This window comes from Rattus norvegicus, chromosome X (genome assembly GCF_036323735.1).
Source record: "Rattus norvegicus strain BN/NHsdMcwi chromosome X, GRCr8, whole genome shotgun sequence".
Lineage (NCBI taxonomy): Eukaryota > Metazoa > Chordata > Mammalia > Rodentia > Muridae > Rattus > Rattus norvegicus.
In genome coordinates, this window is record NC_086039.1 from 26397113 (window position 1) to 26421192 (window position 24080).

Genomic DNA, 24080 nt, shown 5'->3' on the forward strand with positions numbered 1-24080 from the left:
TTTACAAAGTTTAAAAGTACAAGGTTTACAGCCAGTCCTTCTATTGATGCCATTACAAACTTCTGAGTTGATTACACATGTGAGTTAAGGGCCAAATAGCAAATTCAAGGCCCTAAGTTTATTAGAATACTTTCAACATAATAAAGACAATTAATGGACAACAATCCAGATTACCTTTTATAGATAGATGGTTGTCAAAAGCATCAGAAATCCACACAAGATGAGATTTAAAGTTATTTATCATTTATTGAGACATATCTGCTCCTAACAGTTCCCCTTTAGCAGATTTAACAAAAAAAAATTGAGTATCTCTACCTCCTGGTGAGGCAATACTTTGTGGCTTGGCAGTCATTGTGCAGAAACTGCTTGTTTCATCTTCAGACTAATACTGTCCAAAGAGGAACACCTTATGCAGAATACTTGTTGACTGATAATCTCTACTGAGCCATAATTATCAGCCCTCCGAGGATTCTGAATTTGAAGAATCTGTGAATGGATTTCAAGCCAGAAGGCTGAAGACTTGTGCTCACATGTTGCTAACAGAGCACTGTGCTAGTGGAGATTTGTCTACACAACCTCTCAGTTCTGGAAGCCATGTTAGGCTTACTATGTTTATAGATAATTGGTCATTCTCAGATTTCTGATGTGGTTGAAGGCTGATTATAGTCTCATAGACTATCAGGCTGTTTAACTCTGAAAATACATACTTTATTAGATAGTTATCAGGTAATATATAAACTAGCCAATATATAACACAGATTTTAAGCCTTTCTTAATCTGGAATAGATAATTCAATATTCTGTTTAACTGTTAAAGTGTTGGACTGTGATTTAGATATGTTTTATGCTTCTAATTGCAAAATGATAACAGTTATGCTCAGCTTATACTTGAGAGAAAAGCTTTTTTTTAATTAGACAAAAAGGGTGAAATGTAGGATTACATACCAGTGAAGGCAGGTACAAGATAGAATGAGGCATATCATTGGACGAGAAGGAAGGATGGGCAGGAGAAAAGTTTGAGGGAAGAGGAGGAGACTGGAATGGAAGGAGACTGAAGAAGAAGCTGCTGAGAGAACTTGGAGACAGATGTTATGATTCCACTATGTACCTGTACAGGTTGTTATGAATGTTCTTAAGAGATGGATAGGTATAGGGCCTTATATGTTTAGGTGGGCAATTATATCTTATCAATTGGATCAGAGGTTATTGTGTTGTGTATTTTTCTTGTGCCAAATTAAGTTAAAAGAGTATGTTGTGGCTGGGGCAGTAAGCTGCCATGGAATTGAGATGTATATTTCTGGCATGGTGGCAGCCTGCCTTGGGAACTGGATGGGTAGAGAGATTGTTACCAGGTTCAGAGAGTGGCCATCAGCAGTGTGATATGGAATAGAGCAAATCAGGTGAGAGGTTTTGCTGACTGAGATGGAAAAATCTACCAAATATTTTGGGACACTGTGGTGCTGAACCTAGTGGGAGTAATAACAACATGTTTTTATAGTTTTACAACATGTTGGTTATTGAAATTATATACTATTAGAGAGTGTGAAATTATGTATATTTTCAAGTTCTGTGGTATGTTCCTCTGTTCTTAATTTTGACTGGGTTTCCTGCATATATGTTTAAAATTATAATGTATTTTGCTTACTATTATCCTCAATAAAATGAATTATCATCCTTTACCTCTTGTGGTTAATCTCTTTGAAATGTATTTTTAATTAATTATGTAATTAAATTAATTTGCAACTTTCTATACTTTTTATTGTTAATTAATTTATTTTATTTATATTTCAAATGATGCCCACTTTCCAGTCCCCCATCCTAGATATATTCATTCCATCCCTCCTCCCCTTTGACGCTCAGAAAAATTGCTTCCCCAATCACCTACACACCCATCACTCTCATGCCCTCACCCACACCCACCTAATCTCCCAACATTCCAAATTCCTGGGGCTTCAGGTCTCTACAGAAAAGTACATCTTCTCCAACTGAGGCCAGAATAGATAGTCCTCAGCTACATATATGCCTGATGGCCATGAGTCTGTACATGTATGCCTTTTGTTTGTTGGCCTTAAACTCTGGAAGCTACCTGAATTCCAGGTTATTGAAGACTGTTGATCTTTCCATAGGATTGCCATTCTCTTCAGCTCCTTCAATCCGTCCCCTAACTCTTCCATAGGGGTCCCAGACCAGATTCCAATGGTTGGCTATACGTGTCTCCATCTGTCTTAGGTGTTGCTAGAGCCATTCAATGGACAGCTATGCTAGCTTCCTGTCTGCGAGCACATCATGGGTCTCAGAAATAGTGTCAGGGTTTGATGCTTGCACATGGAATGGATATACATTTTAGCGAATCACTAGATTGCCTTTAGTTAAGTCTCTGCTCTGTTCTCTCCTTGTGTTTATTTTAGACAGGAGCAATTCTCAGTCAAAAATTTTGAAGATTTGTGGGTGGATCCATCCCACCACTAGGGGGCACTCTCTATCTTCTGGAAGTTGTCTCTTCAAGTTTTATCTTCGCACTGGTGGGCATTTCAGTTAATGTCATCTTCATTGAGTCCTGGGATCCACTCACATCACAGGTCCTAGTACATTTTAGAAATTATACCCACCTAAACTCTTGCAGCGGCATATCTCTATTCATTCTCCTGGGCACCCACATACCCTATTCAAACCCCCTTTCTTTCTCCCTCTTCCCTCTCAATATTTTCCATTCCTCCTAGCCTTTCAGTTCTTCCCTCTCTCCTGACTTTTCCAGACCCCCTACCTTTCTCCTCAGAGAAGCAGAAGATGACTCCCATGTATAACCATACCCTTGACAAATTAAATGCTCACCAAAGGTGACTTCAGCTGACAAGGAGTTCGATAATCAAGTGGATGAGGTGACCCATTCTGTGGACAGTCAGCCTCTTTCCCAAGTTATCCCTGTCATTGCTCAATGGGCACATGAACAAAGTGGCCATGGAGGTCAAGATGGAGGCTATGCTTGGGGTTAACAACACATATATCCACTCACCAAGGCTCACCTGGCTATAGCTGCTGCTGAAGGCCAGATCTGACAACAGCAAAGACCAAAACTGAGCCCCAGATATGGCACCATTCCTCGAGGTGACCAGTCAACAACCTAGTGACAGGTTGACTACATTGGACCACTTTGTCTGTGGAAAGGATATTATGTTCTCACTGGAGTAGATACTTATTCTGATTATGGATTTGCCTTTCCTACACATAATGCTTCTGCCAAAACCACCATCCATGGACTTACAGAATGCTGTATCCATCGTCATGGTATTACATACAGTATTGCTTCTGACCAAGGAACTCATTTCACAGCCAGAGAAGTGTGACAGTTGGCCCATAATCATGGAATCCACTGGTCTTACCATGTTATACCCATCATCCTCAAGCAAATTGTCTCATAGAAAGATGGAATGGCTTTTGAAGACACAGTTCCAGTGACTATTAGGTGGCAGCAGCATAAAGGACTGGGGCAAAGTTCTTCAGAAGGCAGTATATGCTTTGAATCAGTGTCTGATGTATGGTACAGTTTTCCTCATAACCAGAATACACAGGTTCTGGAATTGAGGAGTGGAAAACGGAATAGTTCCACTCACTATCACTCCTATTGACCCTCTATAAATTTCTTTCTTCCTGTCGCCACAACTCTAGGTCCTGCTGCCCTAGACCAGAAGAGGAAGTGCTCCTACCAGGAGTGATGAAAACATTCCATTGAACTGAAAGCTCAGACTCCTCCCTGGTCATTTTGGGCTTCTAATGCCCTTAAACCAACAGGCTAAGAAATGAATAGCAGTGGTAGGAGGGGTCATAGATCCAGATTACCATAAGAAAACTGTATTGCCTCTCCACAATGCAGGTAAGATGGATTATGTCTGAAATGTACGAGATTCCTTAGGGCATGTCTTAGTATTACCATATCCTATGGTTAAAATCAATGGGAAACTACAGCAGCCTAATTCAAGCAGAATAGAAAAGGACACAGACCCATCAGGAACGAAGGTATGGGTCACTCCTCCAGAAAAAGATCCAGGGCCTGCAGAAGTGCTCACAGAGGGTAGAGGAAATACAGAACAGATAGTAGAGGAAGGTAGTGATAAATACCAGCTATGGCCATGTAACCAGTTGCAGAAATTAGGATTATAAAGTAATATGGATGCTTCTTCTGTTTTAATTTGTTAAGAACACATTTGTCTTTCCCCAAATTTCTTTAACATCAATTACTATGTAAGTTTTCATACTAAAAGAATGTTCCTAAGGGACATTACCCCATTGTAAATTTACTAATGTGTTTTCAATTGTATGAGGAATAGTTATATTAGGCATATTCACGAACTTGGTATTCTTTCATGTGTATATGAACTATTTGTGTCAAATTAACAAGGGTGGATTGTAGTGGATATTTTTGGTTGTCAACTTGACTATATCTGTAATGAATTGCAATACAGAATTGTAAGTCTCATCTTTGATCCTGATCCTGAGGCTGGGAGGCTCAAGTTTCTGACCTAGAACTTCATGTTGAGATCTTAAGGCAAAGAGGCTATGAATCCCAGTAGCTTAAGGCAAGGAGATCTCTGAATTCAAGGTCACCTGGGACAAAGCAAATCCCAGCCTCAGGCTTGGTTGTATACACCTTAATCTGGGGCACACCTGCTGAAGGACATTGGGAGAAAGAAGTCTCTCTTTGTGCCTGCCTGCCTGCCTTGTGGGACTGAGCCACTGCTAGATCCTTGGACTTCCATTCATGGCTGCTGTTGATCATTTTTGAGGAGCTGGACTAAAGACTGTAAGTCATGAAGCAATTCTCTTTCTATACAGAGAATATCATAAGTTCTGTGTCTCTGAGAACCCTGACTAAGACAGCAGCCATATTAGAAAGAAAGGGTCTAAAGGCAGGATGCAGAATCAGAGACAACCCCTGACACATTTGTTAGGAATTACACATGAAGATTATGCAGCCAATCATTTATATATGAGTAGGGTCTTAGGACTACCCCATGAATGCTCTTTTGCTGGTGTTTCAGTTTCTGTTATCCACTATAGGCCCAGACTCGTTCATTCTGTAAGTTATCCTGTGTTGTCTTTGATGCCTCAGGCTATTTTAATTTCTCCCTCTTGCATATTATTCCCAGAGCTCCACATAATATTTGGCTGTGGGTTTTTACATCTATTTCCATCATCTTCTGTGTGAAGCCTGTCAGGTGGCAGTTATGCTAGCTTCCTATATGCAAATATAGTAAAATATTATTAATAGTTTCAGTTGTGAGCCCTTTCATATGGCACAGACTGGGAGCAAGGTGGTTTTTCTGAAATTTCTGGGAACCCAGATGCTGCTGGGAACTGCAAAGAGTTGAGAATGAGGCCCTTGGACCTGAGATGAGTCTGAGCAGAGGGAAATACAGCTTAGTTCACGGGTGAATACCAGGAGTATGGGCGGCTATTGTGTGGGAGACTTAGGTGCAGCTCAATAAAATCAAAGAATTCCACCCTTGTGTTGTTTTTTGAAGAAGGAGACAATCCTTGCTTGTCCAGTTTGCTTATTCATGAGCAAAAAGGTGCATACCATTTACTCAAGTTGGACAAAAGTTAATACCTTTTTCAGGAGCTTTTGCCTGGGAAATGAAACTTATTGCCTAAATATCAGAATGTATCTATGTACCTTACTAAAATAGAGAAATCTGGACTCTATGATCTGAACAGTTGCCATGGTCTTCATAGTAGGGGGCCATGGTCACATGACAAGGACAGGAATCAGAACTGTAGCAGATTCAAAAACATAAAAATTTCAATATGAAAATTTCTGGGGTTCCCTAATCTGATTGACCTTGTCAGTTTTTCTGTCTGCTCACATAGTTCCAATTTATCCATGTGCATATGCCACCTAGACTAAATAAACTTAGTGAATTTCTTCAAAATTTAGCCCAGCTATACCAGGTATACCCTGTCCAGACTGGATTTGTGTTCACAGATAACATGCTGGCTTTTTCAGTTGATCTCTGTTCCTTACTCATTGGATAATTCCCCAAACCCCCAATCCTACTTATACATAGGGAGGTGGTACAGTGAATTGGCCTATTGGTCTATTATTTTTTAACCATTAATTTATAGTATTCTGCTAAGTGTTGTATATAAGGCACTAATCTATGGATATATCAGTGTTTCTTTAAAAGTCATTCTATTTAAATCTTCTTAGAGCACAAAGATAAAAGGAGTTTTCTAAGTCCAATTAACATCAGGATTCTTTACATTTCACCATATATTCTACAGGTTCTATATCACGGAATGGGCCTTAAATCCATTTAAATTATGGTGGTTACTCACATAACATTTCTGACACTGTTATACCAATATCTCAACAAGAAAGTCTTAATTGTAGTTCTCAGGAAATGCACCTGGTTGATATTGGTAATAGGAAGTAGTCTGACATTCCTTATCATGAATAATTATTAAAAGGTAGAAGATTTATTTGGCATGACCTCTAATGTCTGATGATCAATTATATGAAAATATTGTTCTCCACAAGAGCATGACAATATCTCATTGTAGAAAATTATGAATGGAATTGAAAGTGTTTATGATTCTCTTGTTTTGTTTTGCTTCCAGAAACATATTGTTTATGGAACTCTATTCACCATTAATGCAATATTCCTTCCTGTCAACTGAGAATTTATTGGAGGCATAAGATAGCTAGTGTGGGAGTTATCTAATCAACTATGTTGTGACACTCTTTAAATTCCTTGCAAATGTGTAAATATATAAGGAGGTTCTTCATTATTGGATTTTCAAAAACTCTTAAAAAGTGGTTAGCTTTTGTTAGGATTGATTGGACTTCTCCAAACAGGAATTGTGGTTACATTATTTTGTTTAGGCATCAACTTCCTTATGAAGTGATTTCACTTGGCATTTGTTTATTTTTTTTTGCAACAAGCATTTCAGATGTTAATTTGCCTACTTGCTTGCAAATGCTTAATATTGTCATAGATTTCAGAGTTTGAGATATAATAATGATTAAAGAAATAAAAAAGTTCAGCAGCTCTCTGCTCCCAAATCCCGTGGGAGAGAGACCTCACCGCCTGGTCAGGTGGGCACTCCTGAGGCTGCAGAGCGAAGAGACCACCAACACTGCCCACCCCTGCCCACATACCTGGACCAAGAGGAAACTGTATATGGCCTCTGGGTTCCCGTAGAGTAGAGGAGGGCCAAGGAGCAGCAGGACCACTGCGCCTGTGACACCGCCATAATCTGAAGGGACCCACCTGATAAACAGTTCTCTGCACCCAAATCCTGTGGGAGGGAGAGCTAAACCTACAGAGAGGCAGACACGCCTGGGAAACCAGAAGAGACTGCACTCTGCACACATCTCTGATGAAGGGGAAAACACCAAACGCCATCTGGAACCCTGGTGCATGGAAGCTCCCGGAAAGGGTGGCGCGGATATTCCTGGTTGCTGCCGCCGCAGAGAGCTCGTGGGCAGCACCCCACGAGCAAACTTGAGCCTCGGGACCACAGGTAAGACCAACTTTTCTGCTGCAAGAGACCTGCCTGGTGAACTCAGGACACACTGAGGCAAAATTCCTCTAGGACCGGGCACTTCCGTTTGTGGGAGTGCCAAACCCGCAGATCCCGGCCCGCAGCAGCTCTCTGCTCCCAAAGCCAGTGGAAGAGAGATGTCACCACCTGGTCAGGTGGGCACTCCTGAGACTGCAGAGCAGAAGAGACCACCAACACTGCACACCCCTTCCCACATCCCTGGCACAAAGGGATACTGTATACAGCCTCTGGGTTCCCGTAGAGGAGGGCCCAAGAGCAGCAGGACCGCTGAGCCTGAGACACCGCCATAACCTGAAGAAAGCTACCGCATAATCAGGTCTCTGCACCCAAATCCCGTGGGAGGGAGAGCTAAATCTTCAAATAAACAGTCATGCCTGGGAAACCAGAAGTGATGGCACTCTGCCCACATCTCTGACGCCAGAGGAAAACACCACACGAGCAAACTTGAGCCTCGGGACCAACTTTTCTGCTGTAAGTGAGCTGCCTGGTGAACTCCAGACACAGGCCCACAGGAACAGGTGAAGACCTGTAGATAGGAAAAACTACATGCCTGAAGGCAGAGCACTCTGTCCCCATAACTGACTGAAAGAAAACAGGAAAACAGGTCTACAGCACTCCTGACACACAGGCTTATAGGACAGTCTAGCCACTGTCAGAAATAGCAGAATAAAGTAACACTAGAGATAATCTGATGGCGAGAGGCAAGCACAGGAACCCAAGCAACAGAAACCAAGACTACATGGCAACATCGGAGCCCAATTCTCCCACCAAAGCAAACACGGAATATCCAAACACACCAGAAAAGCAAGATCTAGTTTCAAAATCATATTTGATCATGATGCTGGAGGACTTCAAGAAAGACATGAAGAACTCCCTTAGAGAACAAGTAGAAGCCTACAGAGAGGAATAGCAAAAATCCCTGAAAGAAATCCAGGAAAACACAATCAAACAGTTGAAGGAATTAAAAATGGAAATAGAAGCAATCAAGAAAGAACACATGGAAACAACCCTGGATATAGAAAACCAAAAGAAGAGACAAAGAGCTGTAGATACGAGTTTAACCAACAGAATACAAGAGATGGAAGAGAGAATCTCAGGAGCAGAAGATTCCATAGAAATCATTGACTCAACTGTCAAAGATAATGTAAAGCAGAAAAAGCAACTGGTCGAAAACTTACAGGAAATCCAGGACTCAATGAGAAGATCAAACCTAAGGATAATAGGTATAGAAGAGAGTGAAGACTCCCAGCTCAAAGGACCAGTAAATATCTTCAACAAAATCATAGAAGAAAACTTCCCTAACCTAAAAAAAAGAGATACCCATAGGCATACAAGAAGCCTACAGAACTCCAAATAGATTGGACCAGAAAAGAAACACCTCCAGTCACATAATAGTTAAAACACCAAACGCACAAAATAAAGAAAGAATATTAAAAGCAGTAAGGGAAAAAGGTCAAGTAACATATAAAGGCAGACCTATCAGAATCACACCAGACTTTTCGCCAGAAACTATGAAAGCCAGATGATCCTGGACAGATGTCATGAGGACCCTAAGAGAACACAAATGCCAGCACAGGTTACTGTATCCTGCAAAACTCTCAATTAACATAGATGGAGAAATCAAGATATTCCATGACAAAACCAAATTTACACAATATCTTTCTACAAATCCAGCACTACAAAGGATAATAAATGGTAAAGCCCAACATAAGGAGGCAAGCTATACCCTAGAAGAAGCAAGAAAGTAATCGTCTTGGCAACAAAACAAAGAGAAGAATAGCACACAAACATAACCTCACATCCAAATATGAATATAACAGGAAGCAATAATCACTATTCCTTAATATCTCTCAACATCAATGGCCTCAACTCCCCAATAAAAAGACATACATTAACAAACTGGATACGTAACCAGGACCCTGCATTCTGCTGTCTACAGGAAACACACCTCATAGACAAAGACAGACACTACCTCAGAGTGAAAGGCTGGAAAACAACTTTCCAAGGAAATGGTCAGAAGAAGCAAGCTGGAGTAGCCATTCTAATATCAAATAAAATCGATTTTCAATTAAAAGCCATCAAAAAAGATAAGGAAGGACACTTCATATTCATCAAAGGAAAAATCCACCAAGATGAATTCTCAATCCTAAATATCTATGCCCCAAATACAAGGGCACCTACATACATAAAAGAAACCTTACTAAAGCTCAAAGTACACACATTGCACCTCACACAATAATAGTAGGAGATTTCAACACCCCACTCTCATCAATGGACAGATCATGGAAACAGAAATTAAACAGAGACGTAGACAGACTAAGAGAAGTCATGAGCCAAATGGACTTAACAGATATTTATAGAACATTCTATCCTAAAGCAAAAGGATATACCTTCTTCTTAGCTCCTCATGGTACTTCTCCAAAATTGACCATATAATTGGTCAAAAAACGGGCCTCAACAGGTACAGAAAGATAGAAATAATCTATGCGTGCTATCGGACCACCATGGCCTAAAACTGGTCTTCAATAACACTAAGGGAAGAATGCCCACATATACATGGTAATTGAACAATGCTCTACTCAATGATAACCTGGTCAAGGAAGAAATAAAGAAAGAAATTAAAAACTTTTTAGAATTTAATGAAAATGAAGGTACAACATACCCAAACTTATGGGACACAATGAAAGCTGTGCTAAGAGGAAAACTCATAGCGCTGAGTGGCTGCAGAAAGAAACAGGAAAGAGCATATGTCAGCAGCTTGACAGCACACCTAAAAGCTCTAGAACAAAAAGAAGCAAATACACCCAGGAGGAGTAGAAGGCAGGAAATAATCAAACTCAGAGCTGAAATCAACCAAGTAGAAACAAAAAGGACCATAGAAAGAATCAACAGAACCAAAAGTTGGTTCTTTGAGAAAATCAACAAGATAGATAAACCCTTAGCCAGACTAACGAGAGGACACAGAGAGTGTGTCCAAATTAACAAAATCAGAAATGAAAAGGGTGACATAACTACAGATTCAGAGGAAATTCAAAAAATCATCAGATCTTACTATAAAAGCCTATATTCATCAAAACTTGAAAATCTGCAGGAAATGGACAGTTTCCTAGACAGATACCAGGTACCGAAGTTAAATCAGGAACAGATAAACCAGTTAAACAACTCCATAACTCCTAAGGAAATAGAAGCAGTCATTAAAGGTCTCCCAACCAAAAGGAGCCCAGGTCTAGATGGGTTTTGTGCAGAATTCTATCAGACCTTCATAGAAGACCTCATACCAATATTATCTAAACTATTCCACAAAATTGAAACATTGGAGCACTACCGAATTCCTTCTATGAAGCCACAATTACTCTTATACCTAAACCACACAAAGACCCAACAAAGAAAGAGAACTTCAGACCAATTTCCCTTATGAATATTGACGCAAAAATACTTAATAAAATTCTGGCAAACCGAATCCAAGAGCTCATCAAAACAATCATCCACCATGATCAAGTAGGCTTCATCCCAGGCATGCAGGGATGGTTTAATATACGGAAAACCATCAACGTGATCCATTATATAAACAAACTGAAAGAACAAAACCACATGATCATTTCATTAGATGCTGAGAAAGCATTTGACAAAATTCAACACCCCTTCATGATAAAAGTCCTGGAAATAATAGGAATTCAAGGCCCATACCTAAACATAGTAAAAGCCATATACAGCAAACCAGTTGCTAATATTAAACTAAATGGAGAGAAATTTGAAGCAATCCCACTAAAATCAGGGAGTAGACAAGGCTGCCCACTCTCTCCCTACTTATTCAATATAGTTCTTGAAGTTCTAGCCAGAGCAATCAGACAACAAAAGGAGGTCAACGGGATACAGATCAGAAAAGAAGAAGTCAAAATATCACTATTTGCAGATGACATGATAGTATATTTAAGTGATCCCAAAAGTTCCACCAGAGAACTACTAAAGCTGATAAACAACTTCAGCAAAGTGGCTGGGTATAAAATTAACTCAAATAAATCAGTAGCCTTCCTCTACACAAAAGAGAAACAAGCCAAGAAAGAAATTAGGGAAACGGCACCCTTCATAATAGACCCAAATAATATAAAGTACCTCAGAGTGACTTTAACCAAGCAAGTAAAAGATTTGTACAATAAGAACTTAAAAACTCTGAAGAAAGAAATTGAAGAAGACCTCAGAAGATTGAAAGATCTCCCATGCTCATTGATTGGCAGGATTAATATAGTAAAAATGGCCATTTTACCAAAAGCCATCTACAATTTCAATGCAATCCCCATCAAAATACCAATCCAATTCTTCAAAGAGTTAGACAGAAAAATCTGCAAATTCATCTGGAATAACAAAAACCTCAGGATAGCTAAAACTATCCTCAACAATAAAAGGACTTCAGGGGGAATCACTATCCCTGAACTCAAGAAGTATTACAGAGCAATAGTGATAAAAACTGCATGGTATTGGTACAGAGACAGACAGATAGACCAATGGAACAGAATTGAAGACCCAGATATGAACCCGCACACCTATGGGCACTTGATTTTTGACAAAGGAGCCAAAACTATCAAGTGGAAAAAAGATAGCATTTTCAGCAAATGGTTTTGGTTCAAATGGAGGTCAACATGGAGAAGAATGCAGATTGACCCAAGCTTATCACCCTGTACAAAGCTTAAGTCCAAGTGGATCAAGGACCTCCACATCAAACCAGATACACTCAAACTAATAGAAGAAAAAATAGGGAAACTTGTGGAACACATGGGCACTGGAAAAATTTCCTGAACAAAACACCAATGGCTAATGCTCTAAGATCAAGAATCGACTAATGGGATGTCATAAAACTGCAAAGCTTCTTTAAGGCAAAGGACACGGTGGTTAGGACAAAACGGCAACCAAGAGATTGGGAAAAGATCTTTACTTATCCTACAACAGATAGAGGCCTTATATCCAAAATATACAAAGAACTCAAGAAGTTAACCCTATTAAAAATTGGGTTCAGAGCTAAACAAAGAATTCACAGCTGAGGAATGCTGAATGGCTGAGAAACACCTAAACAAATGTTCAACATCTTTAGTTATAAGGGAAATGCAAATCAAAACAACCCTGAGATTTCACCTCACACCAGTGAGAATGTCTAAGATCAAAATCTCAGGTGACAGCAGATGCTGGCGAGGATGCGGAGAAAGAGGAACACTCCTCCATTATTGGTGTGATTGCAGACTGGTACAATCATTCTGGAAATCAGTCTGGAGGTTCCTCAGTAAATTGGACAGAGAACTGCCTGAGGATTCAGCTATACCTCTCTTGGGTATATACCCAAAAGATGCCCCAACATATAAAAAAGACACGTGCTCCATTGTGTTCATCGCAGCCTTATTTATAATAGCCAGAAGTTGGAAAGAACCCAGATGCCCTTCAACAGAAGAATGGATACAGAAAATGTGGTACATCTACACAGTGGAATATTACTCAGCTATCATAAACAATGACTTTATGAAATTTGTAGGCAAATGGTTGGAACTGGAAAATATCATCCTGACTGAGGTAACCCAATCACAGAAAAACACACATGGTATGCACTCATTGATAAGTGGCTATTAGCCCAAATGCTTGAATTACTCTAGATGCCTAGAACAAATGAAACTCAAGACAGATGATCAAAATGTGAATGGTTCACTCCTTCTTTAAAAGGGGAACAAGAATACCCTTGGCAGGGAATAGAGAGGCAAAAATTAAAACAGACACAGAAGGAACACCCATTCAGAGCCTGCCCCACATGTGGCCCATACATATACAGCCATCCAATTAGACAAGATGGATGAAGCAAAGAAGTGCAGGCCCACAGGAGCCGGAAGTAGATCGCTCCTGAGAGACACAGCCAGAATACCGCAAAGAGAGACGCGAATGCCAGCAGCAAACCGATGAACTGAGAATAGGACCCCCGTTGAAGGAATCAGAGAAAGAACTAGAAGAGCTTGAAGGGGCTCGAGACCCCATATGTACAACAATGCCAAGCAACCAGAGCTTCCAGGGACTAAGCCACTACCTAAAGAGTATACATGGACTGACCCTGGATTCTAACCTCATATGTAGCAATGAATATCCTAGTAAGAGCACCAGTGGAAGGGGTAGCCCTGGGTCCTGCTAAGACTGAACCCCTAGTGAACTAGATTGTTGGGGGGAGGGCGGCAATGGGGGATGATGGGGAGGGGAGCACCCATAAAGAAGGGGAGGAGGGAGGGGGATGTTTGCCCGGAAACCGGGAAAGGGAATGACACTGGAAATGTATACAAGAAATACTCAAGTTAATAATAGTAATAAAAAAAGAAATAAAAAAGTTAAGGGAGTCCAGTTTCTTCCGGCTCCCAGAAGAAAACCATTCCCACAGCTCTCTGTCCAAATTTAATATGAGAGAGCGCTGGACTCACAGAAGGACAAACAATCCTGAGATCTCATAAGAGATCACCACTTCTTACATTCCTGGCCAAAGAGGAACCTGGTGAATACCATTTGGTCCCTCTGGGCACAGGAACTGAGGAATAGTAAGGGGCAGGACCCTTCTGGTTTCTGTTTGTGCCAGAGCTGAAATTCTGTCACCGGGAGTGCTGAAACAATTGAGAGGAGAGGTAAGACCCACACTTCTGCTCCAAGCGACCTGCCTGGTGGCCTCAGGACACACAATGGCAGGAGCAGTCTGGGACATGTTATTTCCCATTTCTGCCTGCACCTGGAGCTGAACCACTCCTACAGCTGTCCGTACCCAAATCCCATGGGGAGGAGAGCTGTACTCTCAGAAGTGCAGACAATCCTGAGAGCTCAGGGGAGACCTCTGCTACTGCTCATATTCCTGGCCCAAGAGGAACCTGCCTAGTGCCCTCTGAATACAGAAACTTAGGAACAGTCAGGGGCAGGACACTTCCAGTTTCTACCTGAGCCAGGAGCTGAAAGCCAATCAACAGAAGCACTGACAAACCTGAGAGCAGAGTTAAGGTCAACTCTTGTGCTCCCAGTAACCCAGAAGCCTCCAAAGATGGAGGATTCCGGACCCACAAACCCAGGAGAAGCTCTCTATTCCCAGATCAGAGTGAAAGAAAACAGGTCTACATGAATGCTAACACACAGGTTTACAGGAGGTTCAAGCCAATACCAGAGACTGCAAGAGAAGCTAAAACCAGAGAAAACTGGTGGCAAGAGGCAAGCACAGGCACCTAAGCAAAAGAAATCAAGACTACTTGGCATCATCAGAGCCCAGTTATCCCAGCGAAGCAAACGCTGGATATCCCAACACACTCAAAAAGCAAGATTTGGATTTAAAATCACATCTCATGAGGATGATAGAGGAAATAAAGACATAAATAACTCCCTTAAAGAAATATAGGACACACTTCTGCTCACATTGCTGGCCCAAAGGGAACCTGCAACATAGCCTCTGGATGCAGAAATAGAGAAGCCATCAGTAGCAGGAATGGTCTGGTTTCTGCCTCCACCTGGAACTGAATTGAACAAGTTCCACAGATACCCGCACTCAAATCCCGTGGGCAAGACACCTGAATGCTCAGAAGTATGGACAATCCTGAGACGTCAGAGGAGACAAGAAATGTCTGCCTACATTCCTGACCCAAGAGGAAATCGCCTAGGGTCACATGTGCCCTATGTGCACAGGGACCTACGAGGAGATAGGGGTATGACACATTGGGTTTCTGCCTGTGCTAAGAGCTGAAAGACAGTCGCCATGAGTACATACACATACACACCTGAGAGCAGAGATAAGACCAACTCTTCTGCTCCAAGCGACCGGCTTGGAGGCTTCAGGTCACACAAACCCAGGTGTAAAGTCTTTGTTTCCAGATCTGGCTGAAAGAAAACAGGACTACAAGAGTGCTATAACACAGGCCTATAGGAGGGTCATGCCACTGTCAGAGACAGTAAAACAAGCTTACACCCTAGACAACCTGATGGTGAGAAGCAAGCACAGAAACATAATCAAAAGAAACCAAGATTATTTGGCATCAACAAAGGCCAGTAATCCCAACAAACAAATACTGGATAACTACAAACACCAAAAAATCAAGAATTGGATTTAAAATCACATTTTCTGGGGATGATGGAAGACTTTAAGAAGGGCATAAATAACTCCCTTAAATAAATACAGGACAACACAAGGAAGTAAGTAGAAGACACAAAAATCCCATAAAGAACAACTGGAAAAAACAACCAAACAGAAGGAAATGAACAAAACCATCTATGAGTTAAAAAAATGGGAATAGAAATAATAAAGAAAGCACAAATGGAGACAACCCTGTAGATAGAAAACCGAGGGAAGAAATCAGGAGTCATAGATGGAATAATCACCAACAGAATACAAAAGACAGAAGAGAGAATCTCGGGGGCCAAAGATGCAATAGAAAACATGGACACAATTGTGAAAAATTATGTACAACACAAAAATCTCCTATCTCAAAACATCAAGGAAATCCAAAACACAATGAGAAGATCAAACCTAAGGATAATAGGTATAGAAGAAAGAAAAGACTCCTAACTTAAAGGGCCAGTAAATACCTTCAACAAAATTATAGAAGTAAACTTTCCCAACCTAAAGAAAGAGATGCCCCAAAACATACAAGAAGCCTACAGAACTCCAAATACATTGGACCAGAATAGAAATTCCTCCTGTCACATGATAGAACACCAAATGCACAATACAAAGAAAGAATATTAAAAGCAGTAAGGAAAAAATGTCAAGTATCATATAAAGGCAGACTTATGAGAATTAAACCAGACTTCTCACCAGAGATCCTGGCCAGATGTCATACAGACCCTAACAAAACACAAATGCCAGTCCAGGTTACTATATCCAGCAAAACTCTCAATTAACATAGATGGAGAAACCAAGATATTCCATAACAGACAAAACAAAATTTACACAATGTCTTTCTACAATCCAGCCCTACAAAGGATAGTAGATGGAAAATTACAACACGGGGGGGGGGATTACACCTATAAAAAAAGAAATGAATCTCCTTGAAAGAAAACAAAAAGAAGAGAGACACACAAACATAATTTCACCTGTAATAAGGAAAATAACAGGAAGCAATGATCACTCTTACTTAATATCTCTTAACATCAATGGACTCTATTCCTCATTTAAAAGGCATAGACTAACAGACTGGATAAGTAAAGAGGACCCAGATTTTTTCTGCATATAGGAAACATACCTCAGAGACAAAGACAGACACTACAACAGAATAAAAGGCTGGAAAACAACTTTCCAAGCAAGTGTTCTGAAGAATCAAGCAGGAGTAGCTGGAGATGGAGGGATGGTTCAACATATAGAAATCCATCAACACACTACACTTCATAAAAAAACTCAAAGAACAGAAACCACATGATCATTTCATTAGATGCTGAGAAAGCATCTCACAAAATTCAACATCCTTTTATGATAAAATTCCTGGAAAGATCAGGAATTCAAGGTCCATACATAAACAGAGTAAAAGTAAAGTACAGCAAACCAGTCACTAACATAATACTAAATGGAGAGAAACTTGAAACAATCCCACTAAAATCAGGGAGTAGAAAAGCTGCCCTATCTTTCCCTATTTATTCAATATAGTACTCAAATCCTAGCCAGAGGAGTCAGACAAAAAATGAAGGTCAAAGAATGCAAATTGGAAAGGAAGAACTCAAAATATCATTTTGAGATGATGTGATAGTACACCTAAGTGAGCCCAAAAGTTCCACCATAAAATTACTAAGCCTGATAAACAACTTCAGCAAAGTGGCGGGGTATAAAATCAAATCAAACAAATCAGTAGCCTTCCCCTATTCAAAGGATGAACAGGCTGAGAAGAAATTATGTAAATAACACCCATCACAGATTTCAGAAGATGGATAGATCTCCCACTATCATGCATTGGCAGTATTAATATAGTAACAATGGCCATATTGCCAAAGCAATCTACAGATTCAATGCAATCCCCATCAAAATCCCAGCTTAATTCTTCATAGATTTACAAAGAGGAATTAGCAAATTCATTTGGAATAACAAAAAACCCAGAATCGTGAAGACTATCCACAACCATATAAAAACTTCTTTTGGGAATCACCATCCCTGACCTCAAGGAATATTACAGAGAAATAGTGGTAAAACTGTGTGGTATTGTTACAGGGATAAGTAGGTAGATCAGTGGAATAGAAATGATGATCAGAACTGAAACCACACACCTGTAGTCAATTGATCTTTGACAAAGGAGCTAAAATCATCCAATGGAAGAAAAATATATCATTTTCAACAAATGGTGCTGGTTCAACTGGTGGTCAGCATGTAGAAGAATGCAAATTGATCTTTTCTTATCACCCTGTACAAAGCTTAAACGCAAGGAGATCATGCATCTCAACATAATACCAGATACATTCAAACTAATAGAAGAAATAGTGGGGAAGAGTCTGGATCACATTAGCACTGGGGAAACTTACCTAAAAAAACATTAATGACTTATGTTTAAGATCAGGAATTGACAAATGGGATGTCATAAAATGGCAAAGCTTCTGTAAGCCAAAGGACATTGTCATTAGGACAAAAAATGGCAACCAACAGACTGGGAAAATATCTTTACCAACCCTACATCTGATAGAGGGATAATATCCAGAATATACAAAGAAGTCGAGAATTTAGAATCCAGAGAGCCATATAACTCTATTAAAAATGGAGTGCAGGCTAAATAAAGAATTCTCAGCTGAGAAATTTTGAATGGCTGAGAAGTAACTAAAGAAATGTTCAAAATCCTTAGTTATCAGGGAAATGCAAATCAAAACCACCATGAGATTCCACCTCTCCCCAGTCATAATGGTGAAGTTAAAAACTCAGGTAACACAGATGCTTGCAAGGATGTTGGGAAATAGTTACACTCCTCCATTGTTGGGATTGCAACCTGGTAAAACCACTCTCAAAATCAGTCTCGATGTTCTTCAGAACGTTAGGCATTGCACTTCTTCTTCTTTTTTTTTTTTTTTGGTTCTTTTTTTCGGAGCTGGGGACCAAACCCAGGGCCTTGTGCTTCCGAGGTAAGCGCTCTACCACTGAGCTAAATCCCCAGCCCCAGGCATTGCACTTCTTGATGACACAGCTATACCCCTCCTGGGCATATACCCAAATGATGTTCTAACATACAACAAGGACACATGCTCCACTATGTTCATAGCAGCCTTATTTATAATAGCCAGAAGGTGGTAAGAACCCAGATGTCCTTCAACAGAGGACAGATACAGAAAATGTTGCACATCTAAACAATCGAGTACCACTCAGCTCTCAAAAACAATGACTTCATGAAATTCATAGTTAAGTGGATTGAACTAGAAACTATCAACTTGAGGGAGGTAACACAATCACAGAAAAACACACATGGTATGTATGCACTCACTGATAATTGGATATTAGCCCCAAAATGTGAATTACCCAAGATACAATCCACAGACCACATGAACTCAAGAAGAATCATCAAAGTGTGGATGCTTTACTCCTTCTTAAATGAGGGGCAACAATATTCATAGGAGGGTTTATGGAGCAAAGTTTGGAGCAGAGACTGAAGGAATAGGCATTCAGTGCCTGCGGCAGCACATGGTTACACAGCCACCAAAACTAGTTAAGATTTATGAAGCTAATAAGTGCAGGCTGACAGGAGCCGAATATAGCTATCTTCTGAGAGGCACAGCCAGAGCAAGTCAAATACAGAGGCGAATATCAGCAGCAAACCAATGAACTGAGAATGGGATCCCCTTTGGAGGAATTAGAGAAAGGAGTGGAAGAACTGAAGGAACTTGCAACTCCATAAGAACAACAATGCCAACCAATTGGACCTTCCATGGACTAAACCACTACTCAAAGACTATACATGGACTGACCCATGCCGCCAGCTGCATATGGAGCAGAGGATGTCCTTGTTGAGCACCAATGGAAGGAAAATCAATTGGTCCTTCCATGGTTGGACGCCCCCCCCCCCCAGTGTAGGGAAATTCGGGGATTCAGGAATGGAGCATTGGTGGTGAGGATAACACCCTTATAGAAGAAGGGTGATGGAGATGGGATAGGCAGCTTATGGACAAGAAATGGAAGAGGGAGTAATATTAGAAATATAAATAAAAAAAAATCCAAAAAAGGTAAGGGTTATAGAATATGAATAATCTTAACCAGAACATTAGAAACATTTGATTCTTGGTATAGAAGAAATTTATCTAGAATGAGTTTAAGGCCACATCAGTTTCCTGTAGTAATGGAAACTTCTCAAGGAACATTCTCACATATGTTACAAATGCATAATTCCTAAATTCAGGCCTCGATTGGATTTGTTTTAGAACCACACTTGTCTTTCAGAAGACTCTGTAGTTTCAAATGCTTTATCTCAGAGACAAACATGAACACACCAAAGGATAACATGGTGTCTATTAGGAGGCCTACTGGTAACACTGCAGTTAAATGTTTTCTTCTTAAGGTTTCTTTCTTAACACGAAAATCAGGTGGAAATTCAAGAGTGATTTGGCCATAAAAGTCTACCATGTGGTCCCAGGTCACAGAAACAAATGTGAACATTTTGCTGACACACAAAATTATGGCAGAAATCTTGTAGCAATATATCTGCATGTCCAAGTGTGTCTTTCATGCAGCTGATTTTAGTGCCCATTGCACTGAAAGCCAGAACTACAGGCTTCATCAAAATGGCCCATACTATCAGATTCTGTGCATACAAAATTTCAGTTGAAATTTTCCATACTGTGTCAATTGGGATGTACACCAGCATCTTTGTTAGTGTTCCAGAGACATTAAGTTGTTGAGGAAAATATACTTCCCACAGTCCAAAGGACACATACTGCACAACATTGTTTTCAAATTCCCATAGGTGCCAGCATAAGCTGCTTGCAATGAGTATTTCCAACACGAAAGCTGATAAGCTACTAAGGAAGCCACTCAGCTTGTAGATGCACTCTGTCAAACTGTTAAATTTGAAGATGACATTGAATAAATATAAAGTCAAGTCATGGACACCAAAGAATTTGGCAAAACAAAATAGTCACTTTACATGTAGCACTAATATCTAATAGCATGTCACTCTTTTCACATAGTTGCATTTTAGAAGTCTAGACATTAGTGTTTAACAAACATAATACAAGTAATGGTATAAGAAGCCTGGAACTTAGGACCATGAAAGGATTACAATCTAGTCCTGGTTTGTTTTGCACAATTTCAATGTATCTGTAATGTATTAAGCTGTAAGTATATATTAACTAGGAATATTAATTCTAGGTATTAATAGTGAGAAAATAGTGTATCATATCACATGAATTGTGATGTTTTATAATCTGTGTTTTCAATGTAAAAACATAAAAATAAATGAGATTAAAAATCACAAGAATTTTCAAATATTATTTCTAAATTTCACATCAGGACTATCATATGACTATGGAGAAAAGAAGTATGAAGAAATAAAATAAAACAAAATAAAGATAATCCACGTGGTATAAGCATGCATGTCCAAGCTCCATACATAAAACATGTATAGTCTTACATATGTGTACATGCTTTGACACACAGTAATGCACACACACACACACACACACACACACACACACACACAAAACCACAGTCAATGACATAGGAACATAAACATGCATGCCAAAAAGAATACTAAATAGATCAAACTAACAGTGTGGAATGTTATTCTTATGCACAATTTCTGAAATGGAAAACTTTTTTAAAAATCTATACAATTTTTAAAATTAAAGCCACAGTAATAATGATTTTCAAAATCTGTAGAAAAGTGAATGCTGAAACCCTAAAAGATCCTGAATTTATTATTCAGGACTGACATCTAAAATGTCCATGGAAACCATGAGGACTTATTGATATTTCCATAATTTACCCATGGTGTAAACAAATATACAGTTTAAGGACATGAACGTTTTTTATTATTGCATATCAAATTTCCTGCTACATTTTATGTATCTCTTAGCAAAATATAAAAATTCTACATGTAATATGCACACCAATTCATTTAGATCTGTCCTGCATTTATACGTTTGAAGGTAGTAAGTGTTAATGAATATAGAAAATTATTTCTTGAGGGATGGCATAGGGTATTGAGAAAAATTACAAGGTTGCAAGTGTTTTCAGCAACCAAGTATGTGGTAAATTTCATTGATGCTCTCCATGCAAATTTTCTGAAGCACAGGATCATGTGGTTCAGAAAATTTACCTCCCAGGTACCCAATACTGGACAGTTTCTGTGACATGTGCTTCCCAATTTAGGGAAGGTAGTAACTGTACCCCTTGAAAAGTTACAACAGAAAGATAGGAATTCAGGTGATGGTTGCATCAGTAATACCCTACTCACACCGTTTTACTTGCAAACACAGATCTCTAGCAGTGGACTTCGGGAGTAGTGAGTTTTCATTACAACCAGAGACAGGTAGAAAATGCTGCTTTCCACACAAATATGATAGCCCAATTGTACCTGAATGGGCTCATGTCTCATGTCTGAATCTTACAGTGTAAATGCATGTGCTTAATACAGACCCAATTAGAAATCCCTCAAATCTAATTTACAGATTTACCTCCATGTACCAAGGGTGAGTTGTTCCATTTGAAACAATGCTGTGATGATAAATGTCTTCCAAATAACAGGAAATGTTGGTCAGAAGAGGAGCCACATAAGAGGTGAATCACCTGCAGGAAAATTCTATTAGGCAGGCATTTCAACTCAGAAAAGTGTCTCACCAATCAACTCCTGACTCACACAAACCTTTACAATTCTTCCCTGAAGCCTTATACATTTCATGGAGATCAAAAAAACTGATATTCTTAAACTTCAAAATATATCCATGTAGTCATTATCACTTTTTTATAGATAAGAAAAATGAGGGGAGGGAGAGCTAAACCTTCAGAGAGGCAGACAAGCCTGGGAAACCAGAAGTGACTGCTCCCTGCACACACATCTCGGACGCCAGAGGAAAAAGCCAAAGACCATCTGGAACCCTGGTGCACTGAAGCTCCCGGAAGGGGCGGCACAGGTCTTCCTGGTTGCTGCCGCTGCAGAGAGCCCGTGGGGAGCACCCCACGAGCGAACCTGAGCCTCGGGACCACAGGTAAGACCAAATTTTCTGCTGCAAGAAAGCTGCCTGGTGAGCTTGGGACACAGGAAAGCAGAATTTCTCTAGGACCCGGCAAGTTCTGTGTTTACCGGAAGTCCCACACCCGTGGATCCCGGCCCACAGCAGCTCTCTGCTCCCAGACCCGGTGAGAGAGAGACCCAACCGCCTGGTCAGGTGGGCACTCCTGAGGCTGCAGAGCGGAAGAGACCACCAACTCTGCTCACCCCTGCCCACATCCCTGGCCCAAGAGGAAACTGTATAAGGCCTCTGGGCTCCCGTGGGGAAGGGCCCAGGAGCGGCAGGACCCCTGTGCCTGAGACACCGCCGGAACCTGAAAGAAACAGACCGGATAAACAGTTCTCTGCACCCAAATCCCGTGGGAGGGAGAGCTAAACCTTCAGAGAGGCAGACAAGCCTGGGAAACCAGAAGTGACTGCTCCCTGCACACACATCTCGGACGCCAGAGGAAAAAGCCAAAGACCATCTGGAACCCTGGTGCACTGAAGTTCCCGGAAGGGGCGGCACAGGTCTTCCTGGTTGCTGCCGCTGCAGAGAGCCCGTGGGCAGCACCCCACTAGCGAACCTGAGCCTCGGGACCACAGGTAAGACCAAATTTTCTGCTGCAAAAAAGCTGCCTGGTGAACTCAAGACACAGGCCCACAGGAACAGCTGAAGACCTGTAGAGAGGAAAAACTACACGCCAGAAAGCAGAACACTCTGTCCCCATAACTGACTGAAAGAGAGGAAAACAGGTCTACAGCACTCCTGTCACACAGGCTTATAGGACAGTCTAGCCACTGTCAGAAATAGCAGAACAAAGTAACACTAGAGATAATCTGATGGCGAGAGGCAAGCGCAGGAACCCAAGCAACAGAAACCAAGACTACATGCCACCATCGGAGCCCAATTCTCCCACCAAAACAAACATGGAATATCCAAACACACCAGAAAAGCAAGATCTAGTTACAAAATCATATTTGCTCATGATGCTGGAGGACTTCAAGAAAGACATGAACACACTTAGGGAAGCACAGGAAAACATTAATAAACAAGTAAAAGCCTACAGAGAGGAATCGCAAATATCCCTGAAAGAATTCCAGGAAAACACAATCAAACAGTTGAAGGAATTAAAAATGGAAATAGAAGCAATCAAGAAAGAACACATGGAAACAACCCTGGATATAGAAAACCAAAAGAAGAGACAAGGAGCTGTAGATACAAGCCTCACCAACAGAATTCAAGAGATGGAAGAGAAAATCTCAGGAGCAGAAGATTCCATAGAAATCATTGACTCAACTGTCAAAGATAATGTAAAGCGGAAAAAGCTACTGGTCCAAAACATACAGGAAATCCAGGACTCAATGA

General features: G+C 40.5%; 1 protein-coding gene and 1 pseudogene across 1 annotated transcript in view; both read right to left on the reverse strand.

Annotated features, from left to right (window-relative positions):
• The window catches only part of Samt1 (spermatogenesis associated multipass transmembrane protein 1), a 64869-nt gene that overhangs the window by 34347 nt on the left and 6442 nt on the right, over positions 1-24080 (reverse strand). The window contains exon 2 of the mRNA XM_006256812.5: positions 22179-22290. The gene's annotated coding sequence lies outside the window, so the exon portion shown is untranslated. The remainder of the gene's footprint in view (positions 1-22178; positions 22291-24080) is intronic.
• Positions 19900-22207, reverse strand: LOC685806 (hypothetical protein; annotated as a pseudogene).